The 13,061-nt window shown below is 37.0% G+C and overlaps 1 non-coding gene across 1 annotated transcript; it reads right to left on the bottom strand.

Annotated features, from left to right (window-relative positions):
• Window positions 1–3,288: 3,288 nt before the first annotated feature.
• Window positions 3,289–3,395, bottom strand: LOC127109796 (small nucleolar RNA R71). The gene has a single exon (XR_007797047.1). It is a non-coding gene; the product is annotated as a small nucleolar RNA R71 (small nucleolar RNA).
• Between the last annotated feature and the right edge of the window lie 9,666 nt (window positions 3,396–13,061).

The raw sequence follows: 13,061 nt of genomic DNA on the forward strand, positions 1-13,061 counted from the left end.
CCCACCGTAGATCCTCGATAAAACTTTCCCATTCTTCATAAAATAATACATTTCACAATAATCACCATAGCAATACAATGTCTGGATCATCTCCCAACCATAGTGAATCTCGCACCCCACCAGACATGGCACAACTACTTACAATTATGGAGAATATGCGTTAGCAGAATGAATCTCTACACGAGAGTGTCCATACACTGCAGCAATCACAAAACACTAAGGAGGATGAAGATAAAGAGGAGTGTATTGATCTGTTAGCTCATAATTTTGACGCCCATTTTAGAGTTACAAAATGGAAATCTCATGTGAAGATGTTTTCGATCGAATCTGATATTAGGGAGATCTAGTCGAAAGTCCCTGGATGAGAAGGGCCAGTGTGCAATTAGGACTTAAAAATATTCTCTAATGTTTTAAAGATGGTTTCGACTGGAGATTCAAAATTCAAATAAATGAGGGAACTTTGTTCTTATCTGAAACTGCTGAAGGCACACGTGGAGCATAGTGGTTAGTTGCATCCATGCAAAGTTCCATTTGTCTCGACGTGATTAAGGGGCCGTTGGAAAAAATTATTTCGATTAGTATAAATAGAAGGTCTTAGTGTTAGGATCAGCGTGTGCCAAAGTGTGTACAAAGTCTGTAAAATTTACCAAGTACCCGTGTGAAGAGGAACCGTAAATTAAGAAATGTATGTTTGTTTTACACCATTGTTAGTTACTTTGAAGTAATACAGTTTATCTTCATTTTTTTCAGAAATACTTATTTATTTCAAATATTCTTCTTTGCTGCTAGTTATCGTCATTTCTTTTACAATCTTTGTCTTTAATTTGCGTTAGTCTCTTATTGTCTAAATAGTTCACTCATTATTGTCATCACAATACTGTCGAAGTATTCGTATTTACTAGAATTCACTTTAAACAATTAGCACATGTCCTAGGATCAATCTGATCGATCATGTAAGTAACCAAATTTAGTAATTTGGAAGATCAACGATTGTTTACCAATTTTCACGGTAAACAAATTGGCACGCCCAGTGGGACAGTTGATAACGCGAAAATGCATCAGATATTTGCCTTGATTTACACTCAAAGATCATACCACTTTAGTTAATACTCCGATTATTCCGCAAGTATTCGAGTTATTTTTGCAGGTATTTAAATCTCCAAGCATTAATGAGCAAAATGTAGAAAAGGAAAAAAAAGAAGAAGAAATAGATGAGAAAGCACAGAAAAAGCAAAAAAACCAAAAGACAGAATTTGCTGATGTGACGACCGTCACAAGGTGCATGACGACCGGCACGGCCTAGTCTGTGACGACCGTCATAGGCCCATGACGAGTGTCACATGGCTAGATTTTACGCTTTGAAGCAGTCATCAGAGGCAACCAAACGTGCCTAAATTCTCTCCAACATAATGACTTCCTCGTGGATTCCTCATTCAACCAGTCTTCCTTAATTTTCTCAACTGCCAAGACCTACCAAAGCAATATATAAAGGACAGAAAGTGAAAAAAAAGGGAACACCTACACTTCCGCTCTGCAATTGATTTTTTTACAGCATTCTAGCCTTTTAGTTATTTTCTTTTCAGCAACTTTGTTTCCATTGCCTTAATTCATTTACCATTCCTTTTAGAATTCCCGTTTTCTTCTTTCCTTTCCGTTTTCCAATTAGCCATAGTAGTAGTTTCCTACATTGGGGAACTACTACACTTTATTTAATTTAGTAAGCAATTGTATTGAAGAAGCAGAATCCTACCGACCTGTGGAGGTCTGCTCAAGTACTCCAAGATTCGCCGTACTCTGTTAATCCAATTGCCAGGTTTTTATTCAATTATTATTATTGTTCTGTCATTGTTATAATTATGTTTGATGCACTGTTAATCTGTTTATGCTCTGTGTTTGCGTTATTTAACATGTCCGGCTAAATTACCGGTATCGGTATGTAACAATTTAATTGGATGAGATTTAATAATAATCGGTGAAAACTCTTTTTCTAAAACAATCTTTTAGGCTGAGGTTTTTAATTTAAATTTAATTAACTTTGTCACAAAAGTGAGAAGCTATTTAATACGATTTTGCCACGAGAGTGGGAAATTAACTAAGGTGAGAACCAACAATCGCGAGAGCGTGAGGCTCGAGCTGGATAGTAAAAAATTAGGCATTGAGTTTAAAAATAGCGAGAGCACTTTAAAAGTAATTAGAAATTATTTATTTTCAAAAAGTATTTTTGACTTCAAATGGGACAGCGAGAGCGTACATTTTGACTTAAAGCTATGGGTCGAATCATCAATCACGAGAGTGTGAGATAAAGTCTTTTAAATAAATATTTTCTACTGAGAGATATTTGGCATTTAAACTATTCACCGGTGACTTATCGAATCCCTGACAATTAATGTGTTGCATACTGATTCCTTCCATCAATTCTTTCTTAAAACTAAATTTCTCTTAGATTTAATATTCGGCACCCGAACTTCTATTAATCATTCCCTTAGTTAAACATAGTGACGTTAGTAACACTAGTTTTGACCATAGGTCCCTGTGGATTCGATATCTTTTAAAACTAAAACGACTGGACTGTGCACTTGCAGTCAAGTACCCGATAGACTATATTTTATATATAGTCACGATTCGCATCAAGTTTTTGGCGCCGTTGCTGGGGACCTGATATAGTCGAATAGTGCGATTCTTTCGTTGCACGGTATAGACTAAGGTAAAATAAAAACTAACCTTCTTTCCCTTATTTCCCCCGATTGTATGCCAAGTACTCGCTCACAAGGCGATAACTTAGCACCACCAATCCCAGAATTAGAGTGTTTCTTATATATAAGACGTCGAATACTAGAGTATCAACAAAAGTACGATATTCCCGATATCTTCTTTCTTACTAAACCAGAAGAAAAACCAACCATGGCTGAAGAAGGACCATAGAATCGTCCTCTTAAATTCTACGCTACCCCGTCCCAACAAGAACCTCACAACAACATTGTTGCCCCTTCTATCAATCAAAACGATTTCGAGCTGAAACCCTCACTATTATCGGCCGTCCAACAACATCAATTTGCTGGAAATCCTACGGACGACCCTAATGAACACCTGACCAAGTTTGTGCAGTACGGAGACACTGTAAAGGCGAATGGTGTATCTCAAGATGCGATAAGACTGCGCCTCTTTCCTTTCTCACTAAGAGACAGAGCTTGGGCTTGGTTGCAATTCTTGCCCTCCAACTCCATTACGACATGGGAAGAACTGAAGAACATTTTCTTATCCCGATATTTTCCGCCGAGCAAAACTGCTATGCTGAGAGCTCAAATCAACGGATTTTGACAAAAAGATGTAGAATCTCTCTACGAAGCGTGGGAGAGATACAAGGACATGATGAGGATATGTCCACATCACGGTCTCGAAGATTGGGTGATCATTCACACATTTTATAATGGGCTTCTGTATAACACAAGACTGACAGTAGACGCTGCCGCGGGCGGTGCACTTATGGACAAGCCATACAATGAAGCCTATCAGCTCATTGAAAACATGGCCCAAAACCATTGCCAATGGGAAGGTGAAAGAACTTCAGTAGAAAAGTCCCAAACAAAGGGGAGAATGTAAGAAATCAGTAGCCTTGACCATGTTCATGCCAAGGTAGATGCCCTTGTGCAAAAATTAGACAACTTGACCATACCACCCGCAGCCACCGTGGCTGCTGTAACTCCAAACTGTGAGTTATGTGGAAACCCTGGACACACTGCACAAGAATGTCAGATATTAGTAGGAGTCCCAACCGATCAAGTAAACTACGCACAAGGAAATCCCTATTCGAATACCTACAACCCAGGATGGAAAAACCATCCTAATTTTTCGTATAAGAATAACAACGCCCTGTATGCACCTGGCCAAGCACCAGCTGTTCCGCCTGGATATCAAAAGCCAGCTAATAATGCTCCTAACATGCCTAGGAAGTCAAATCTCAAATTAATGATGGAAAGCTTCATAGCTACCCAAGCTCAGACAAAGAAAGACTTCTTGAACCAAAACATACATACTAGTGAGAAACTCAAACAACTAGCGAGCAAAGTAGACGCCTTAGCCACCCATAATAAAATGCTTGAAACATAGATTTCACAAGTGGCTCAACATCAAGCATCTACAGTTGCTCCAGCTGGAACATTTCCTGGGCAGCCGCAACCTAATCTAAAAGGACATGCAAATGCCGTTATACTGAGGAGTGGAAAAGAAATAGACGGACCCGTAGATCCAAGACTCCAAAACCCTGCCATGTACCAAAAACCAGACAAAACTACAACTGAGCAGGTGAATGAACCAAAGGAAATAGAAGATAATACCCGAGAGGCCTAAGAGAAAGAAAAACCTTATCTGCCTCCACCTCCTTATAAACCACCCATTCTATATCCTCAAAGACTCACAAGTTCTAAAATTGCGAGTCAATTTAGGAAATTTGTTGAACTTCTGAAGCAACTAAACATTACAATACCCTTTACAGAAGCCATCACACAAATGTTCTCATATGCCAAATTTCTTAAGGAGATACTATCCAATAAGAAAAAAATCGAGGATAGCGAAACAGTTACACTTACTGCCGAGTTTAGCGCAATAATCTAAAATAACATGCCTCCCAAACTAAAAGACCCAGGTAGTTTTTCCATACCCTGTGTCATTGGAAAATTTGTCATAGACAAAGCTCTATGCGATCTAGGAGCCAGCATTAGTGTAATGCCCTTAACCATCTGTAAAAGGCTCAGTATAGGAGAATTAAGATCAACCAAGATGTATGTTCAATTAGCTGACCGCTCAATCAAATATCCTGTCGGTATACTAGAGAATGTCCCCGTACATGTAGGACAATTTTACATTCCTACAGACTTCATAATCATGGACATCAAAGAAGATGTCAGTACACCTATCATTTTAGGAAGGCCATTCTTGGCTACCGCCGGAGCTATAATAGACGTAAAGAGAGGTAAGTTGACATTCGAAGTTGGAGAGGAAAAGGTTGAATTCATCTTGACCCAATTCTTATAAGCGCCAGCCATAGACGATACCTGTTATCTACTTGATGTCATAGACGAGTGCGTAAGAGAGATGGAGATGCAAGAAACCACATATACTGATATAATGAAAATCCAAATCCCTCCAATCTTTGAAGACGATAATTCGCATGACACTTACACCCAACCACATGCCATGCCCAAAGAAACCTGGCTTGGAATTAAAAGCACTACCAAAGAACCTAAGATACGAATTCCTAGACACTGAACTGAAAAGACCAGTAATAGTCAACACTGACTTAGGACAGATGGAAACTGAAAAGTTACTAGATGTCCTAAGAAAATATCCAACTGCATTAGGATACAACATCGCCGACCTAAAAGGAATAAGTCCTTCTATCTGTATGCATCACATTATGCTGGAGGAAGATTGTAAAACCTCTAGAGAACACCAGAGAAGGATCAACCCAATCCTAAGTACGGTAGTCAAGGATGAAGTAAAGAAACTACTAGATGCTGGAATCATATACCCGATCTCCGATAGTCAATGGGTTAGCCCCGTTCATGTAGTACCCAAGAAAGGGGGTGTTACAGTTGTTAAGAACGAGAAGGGCGAATCCATAGCACAAAGAGTTATGACCGAAAGTAGAATGTGCATCGACTATAGAAAACTAAATAAATCCACTCGGAAAGATCATTTTCCTCTGCCCTTCATTGACCAAATGCTTGAACGATTGGCTAAGCATTCCCACTTCTACTATCTAGACGGTTATTCAGGATTCTTTCAAATTCCGATCCATCCTGACGACCAAGAAAAGACAACCTTCACATGCCCCTATGGTACATTCTGATCGCGACTTTATGAGTCGAATTTGGGGTACAAACTGCAAGTGCACAGTTCTATCGCGTAGTTTTAAAAGATATCGATCCCACAGGGACTTATGAATCGATATACCGTTATCTAAGGTTACTTCGTAAAGCTAAGGCAGATAATACTTTGATTGTTTGGGGGAAAAGGCTAAAACTAAACTAAATTCTAGATTAAATATCAGTAAAGCGGATATCGGTATGTAGTTCGTCGTAATTAGAGAATCAATTCTTTATTGGTTTCTTGGTTTTAAAATAAATCTTTTCAGTTGACGCTATTGATTAAAAGTTCTATCTCAAACTCTCGCTCTGTTGAATAAACTATGATTTTATATTAACGTAGCTGTCACTTATAGTTAAGTCAAAAACCACTTTTTGAAAACAATAGAATCCGTAGAAACTCTTTTAAGAAAACACTAATCGTTTAAACACCCTTATCTCAAACTCTCGCTCTGTTGACTTAGGTTATATAATTAAATTCAAATGCTTAACTCTCGTCCTCACATTCAATCTTTAAAAATACTTTTTGAAAAAGATTAGAATTTAATTAACTCTAAAAATTGCTCTCGCCCTGATCTAGAATTAATGTCCAATTTACACTGTCCAGTCAAAAACTCAAACTCTCGTTCTATTGAATTTAACTTCTTTATGTCTTTTACTCTCGTACAAAAACTTTGTTATTAAACCTGTAAATTGAGACCATAAAAAGAGTGACTTTATTTTTAAACGTAATTTAACCAACTTAGTTTCGATTCCTTCATTCCGCTTACTTTACATACCGATACCTAAATAAATTAGTCAGACATGCTAAACAGATCTAAACAATTATTACGCTTAATTAAAACCATATCAGGAAAACAATATAGATAAACAGTAAAACAGGGCATATATAAATTCAAACAATAATTAAAGAACCTGAGAAATTAAATAGCAGTCTTGAACACTCCACCACAGGCCGGTTGGATTTGTTCTTGAATTCTTCAATCAGGCAGAAAAATAAAAGCGAAGGAATAAAATACTATGATCTAACGTAAGGTTAGATCTAGTTAAAGTTACACAATAGTTTCCGGTGTAGAAACTATTGTGAGAAAATTAATTGAATGCCTAAAAAATTAAACTAACAAAGGAAATAAATTGCTGAAGAAAAATATGGAATGCGAAAAAAATATAATGCTGTAAAAATAATGGCAACAGAAACAAGGTTGCTGAAAAAGAAAAAAATGCTAAAAGCTAGAAAGCTGAAAACTAAATTGCAGAGCGTAAAAAAATGTAAAAGTAGGCCGTCCCAATTTCTCCCATTTGGGTCCTTTATATAGTGTCCATTTGGTCTTGGTGGTTGAGAAAATCAAGGAAGACTTGGTTTTGGTGGTTGAGAAAATCAAGGAAGACTTGGTTTTGAATGAGGGATCTGTGGAGAAAAGTTTGTTGGAGCAAAATTTGGCACGTTTGGCTAACTGCTTCAAAGCGTACTTCGTGGATGCGTCAAAGCCAAAAATATAGGAGCGGGGTGTGACGTCCGTCACACCATGTGTTACGCTCGTAACACAAAGTAGCAAGGCGTGACGGTCGTCACACTTCAGCGCCCCTGGCGTGTGATTTGGGCTGGGCTTTTGTGGACTTTGCTTTTCGTTATCTTTTTGCACCCCTTTTCTTCCTTTTTCACTTATGCTTCAAATAAATTACCTGAGATAAATAGAAAGAAAATACCGCGTAATATCTAATAAAATGAAATAAATTGAAATAAATAATAATATAATTTAATTAAATTGAGTCCAAAAATATGATATAATTTCATGTTATCAAACTCCCCCATACTTAGATCTTTGCTTGTCCTCAAGCAAAATACAGTATAGAAATCGTTTTAAAAATTTAGCCAGATGAAATTTCAAAACACACATCAATTCGTAATAGGTTGCAAGTGGATTTTGTTTAGAAGCAACTTGAGTTTAATCTTGACATCAACAACCACCGTCACAACCTCAGATAACCCCACCTTATGCAAATCAGTTCGAGTAATGCCATTATAGCTATCCTAGTTCCTTTACTCTTATTTCACCCGTTTTCATTCTAGCGAAATCACATTAAGCCCTTTATCTTTTCGCGCACATAGTGGAGTAACCGGTTAGTGATTCTGATCCCCTTTTAGCTAGAAGTTCTGGTACATAAGTCGGATAACTTCGTTATTCAGTCCATTGCAAATTGCGGGGGATCGGACCGTAGTCCGCCCTACCAAGTTCAGCACCAGATACCTGCTGAACCAACTCATAATGGATCTTTCATATTATGCTTTTGTATGATCTGCAACCTTTAGATTAAATGATCTGGTAAGGATCATCTAACTTAATTAGTGCATTTCCTGATATATATATATATATATATATATATATATATATATATTATATTATATATATATATAATATATATATATATATATATATTTATGTTACTTTGGGAATCATTCACTTATATTCATCGGCTCTCCACGTAGTTTGCTATTAAGATGGTGCTGACTTCTCGTATAAACTACTCGGGGTTACTATAAAACTAAAAGTTCAAGGGATTGGTATAATAGGTACTTATCCTGATCTAACATGTTGAGGTTCTTAGAGCGTTGTTATGGTAATAATTTTTGTCTTGATTTCACTCAAGTTTTATAAAATAAGCGACCTTTATACTTACTGAGTGTGTTGAATTTTTGTTATGGCTCAAGAAAATTGAGGGGAATAGATAATAAGAATTTTTCACACTAGGGACTTGACTTAAAATAAATATATATTATAATTATTTTTTTTATTTTTTTTTTCATAATAAGATAGGGAAATAACAATGAAAGGGAAAATAACATACTTGAAAAGGGAAGGTTGAAAGAACAAGGTTTTCCCCCCCACACTTAAATGAAACATTGTCCCCAATGTTTCAAAGAAAACAAAAGAAAATGAATAGAAAAATGAAAGAAAAAGTCAATGTTGCCTTCTCTGAACACTGCCTCTGAAAATGGTATCTACTGGTTGCATGATGAAAGTCAGTAGCTCGATGAATTCAAGTAGATACTGGCATTAAGTCAGTAATGGTTATTAAAGAAAAATACGGATTGACTTTATGAAAGGGAAGGAAAAAAAATGGATAGAGAGAAAAATTGACATTAATAGAACTGGAAATATTCGCTATGTTTTACGTTGATAGTGCGGCGACTCAGGAGTGTAAGTACTCATGGTGGTTCTTTCGAGGATGAGTCCTCGGTCAAACTTTTAATTATCCTTGATTTCCATGGCCACTTATCAATCCATCTCTCATATCCGTCACTTTTTCTTCTTTTCTTCTGCGAGGTAGTTTATCCTCCTGAACTTGTGGTGGTGGTTCTGGCTCTATTCTGGGAGCTAGCTTTTCAGGTTTAGGTTCAATTTTTGAAAACACCACCTCAAAGTCTGGTTTGCCCCTTTTTATACTAATTAGTTCCCTAATTTCATGGGCTTCAAATTCTCTCTTCTTGTTCAGGGTGGCAGATAAAGGTGCATTGGTGTGGATATTTTCTGATAGCTCCTCATTTCTTTCGGATTTGGGGTCTACCTTAACTTCCACAGACCTTTGCGGGAAAGGAATTGGTGATTTATAGGGAGGAGGGACAACACATAGCTCTTCCTTCTCTACCTTTTTGACAACCTCCCTTTCGGGTGGTGTTTGTGGAACTTTCTCAATCTCTACTTTTTTCTCACCTGAACCCTTCTCATTATCACTATCCTTAGGATTTTCGGTAAATCTTTCACTGGTGGTTGTTACCATATCCGCATGTTTCTCATGGAGAGGTCCTAGAGGTGTCTGCGCAAGTAGGGAGATTTGAGTCTCCAATGCCTCGTTGTGAGTGACGAGGGACTCGACCACAATGTTCAGTTGCGTAAGGGTTTCATTGATATAGAGACTTTGTTTTCTAAATTCTTCATTCTGAAGAGTTTGTGTAGCCACAAAGTGTTCCATCATAGATTCTATCCTTGAGTGAGTTTGCGTCTCAATGAAATCCTCCATTAATATTTCCAGGTTGGATTTATAGGAATCTTGCGATTCCTCAAAATACTGGGAGTGATAATCGTAGAGAAAGTTTGGGTGATACATAGTGATAGAGAAAAAAAATTGCCTTAGTCTCTACAGCGTAACAGAAGAGTTACGATATCGACTAAATAAAGTCCCCGGCAACGGCGCCAAAAACTTGATCGCGACTTTATGAGTCGAATTTGGGGTACAAACTGCAAGTGCACAGTTCTATCGCGTAGTTTTAAAAGATATCGATCCCACAGGGACTTATGAATCGATATACCGTTATCTAAGGTTACTTCGTAAAGCTAAGGCAGATAATACTTTGATTGTTTGGGGGAAAAGGCTAAAACTAAACTAAATTCTAGATTAAATATCAGTAAAGCGGATATCGGTATGTAGTTCGTCGTAATTAGAGAATCAATTCTTTATTGGTTTCTTGGTTTTAAAATAAATCTTTTCAGTTGACGCTATTGATTAAAAGTTCTATCTCAAACTCTCGCTCTGTTGAATAAACTATGATTTTATATTAACGTAGCTGTCACTTATAGTTAAGTCAAAAACCACTTCTTGAAAACAATAGAATCCGTAGAAACTCTTTTTAAGAAAACACTAATCGTTTAAACACCCTTATCTCAAACTCTCGCTCTGTTGACTTAGGTTATATAATTAAATTCAAATGCTTAACTCTCGTCCTCACATTCAATCTTTAAAAATACTTTTTGAAAAAGATTAGAATTTAATTAACTCTAAAAATTGCTCTCGCCCTGATCTAGAATTAATGTCCAATTTACACTGTCCAGTCAAAAACTCAAACTCTCGTTCTATTGAATTTAACTTCTTTATGTCTTTTACTCTCGTACAAAAACTTTGTTATTAAACCTGTAAATTGAGACCATAAAAAGAGTGACTTTATTTTTAAACGTAATTTAACCAACTTAGTTTCGATTCCTTCATTCCGCTTACTTTACATACCGATACCTAAATAAATTAGTCAGACATGCTAAACAGATCTAAACAATTATTACGCTTAATTAAAACCATATCAGGAAAACAATATAGATAAACAGTAAAACAGGGCATATATAAATTCAAACAATAATTAAAGAACCTGAGAAATTAAATAGCAGTCTTGAACACTCCACCACAGGCCGGTTGGATTTGTTCTTGAATTCTTCAATCAGGCAGAAAAATAAAAGCGAAGGAATAAAATACTATGATCTAACGTAAGGTTAGATCTAGTTAAAGTTACACAATAGTTTCCGGTGTAGAAACTATTGTGAGAAAATTAATTGAATGCCTAAAAAATTAAACTAACAAAGGAAATAAATTGCTGAAGAAAAATATGGAATGCGAAAAAAATATAATGCTGTAAAAATAATGGCAACAGAAACAAGGTTGCTGAAAAAGAAAAAAATGCTAAAAGCTAGAAAGCTGAAAACTAAATTGCAGAGCGTAAAAAAATGTAAAAGTAGGCCGTCCCAATTTCTCCCATTTGGGTCCTTTATATAGTGTCCATTTGGTCTTGGTGGTTGAGAAAATCAAGGAAGACTTGGTTTTGGTGGTTGAGAAAATCAAGGAAGACTTGGTTTTGAATGAGGGATCTGTGGAGAAAAGTTTGTTGGAGCAAAATTTGGCACGTTTGGCTAACTGCTTCAAAGCGTACTTCGTGGATGCGTCAAAGCCAAAAATATAGGAGCGGGGTGTGACGTCCGTCACACCATGTGTTACGCTCGTAACACAAAGTAGCAAGGCGTGACGGTCGTCACACTTCAGCGCCCCTTGTAACACCTCAAAATTTGCCCTCCTCTCTTGGGACTAGCATTAACATATTGCATATCATTTTAGGGCATTAGGCATTTCATATTGCATAACATGTGGTTACATAGTGCAAGCTATCCTCCCAAGTCTTGATCAGAATATGAGGAAGTCGAGTGCAAGCTAGGGTTTATTGACTGATCATGGGCCATCTGAGGATTGGGCTGAGAATTAGGGTTTCATGATTTTCAAGGGGCATTGGTATTCATATTGATTGAATTGATACATCATCATCATCATGTTTGGGTGTCATCAGAAGGTTGGAGAAGGTTCCTTGGGATTAGGGTTTTGACCACTGGTCAACCCTAATCAGTTGTATTGGGCCAGGCTGGGCTGAATCAGGAGATGGGGTTTATGATGGATATGAGGTTCATTTGGTGATTATATTGTGTTTATTGAGGCTAGGGTTTCACCCTGGAGCCATTTCAGTTGGACATTGGGGTTCAAATTGATCTATGCATTGCCAAATTCATCTATCAGATGGGAAGTCAACTGTGGTCAACTGTACATGATCTGGTGAATTTGGAGGTGGAAATGAGTTGAAGACACTTCATTCATGTTGGAACAAGTGTTGAATGACATCTCAAAGCTTAAAAATGGAGAAAATCAAGTCAGGACAAAAACTGCCAAAAATAGAAAGTGACTTGTAGCTGAAGTTTCCAAAAATGGAAAGTTTTTGACCTCAAAAACAGATGTCCAAGGAAGCTTCAAATGAAAAATTGTTCAACATGAAAGTTGTAGATCTTGTTCTCACCTTTCCAAAAAGTCCAAGAACTTGAAAATCCAATGTATGGTTGGGGAGATATGGCTCAGTGAATTTCAGAAAAGACCCGTAATCAGGAGGCCATAACTACCACATACTTTGTCCAAATTGCAAGTTCTTTATATGCACAAACTCCATTTGACATGTACTTTGAGGGTGCATCATTGGATTTGTTCAAAAATGGCCAAGGCAAAAAGTCACTTTTCAACTGGACAGCTGAATTGGACCAGGGGCAAAATTGTCCAAATGTCAAAATAATTGGAATTTGGAGATGGGACTTTTTCCAACACCTCAGGAATGGCATTTTAAGTGTGTTTGAATATTCATTTCATGGCTAAGGCATGTGAATTGGATTTTGGCTTGGAAAATGAAAGTGCTAAAATTGGATATTTTGCATACACATGGTGAATTTGAGAATGGAGCAACCAATGGACATGAAACAAGTTTCTACACATCACATGTGTCATTTGGGGATTGCTTGAGCTGTCAAAACAGCTGGCACTAGCTGTCATTGTGTATTGACCATTTTACCCTCCATTTGCAAAATTGCATTTTTCACTAATTATGCCAAAATGCTAATTAACATGATT

The sequence above is a fragment of the Lathyrus oleraceus genome, chromosome 7, assembly GCF_024323335.1.
Source record: "Lathyrus oleraceus cultivar Zhongwan6 chromosome 7, CAAS_Psat_ZW6_1.0, whole genome shotgun sequence".
Taxonomy (NCBI): Eukaryota; Viridiplantae; Streptophyta; class Magnoliopsida; order Fabales; family Fabaceae; genus Lathyrus; species Lathyrus oleraceus.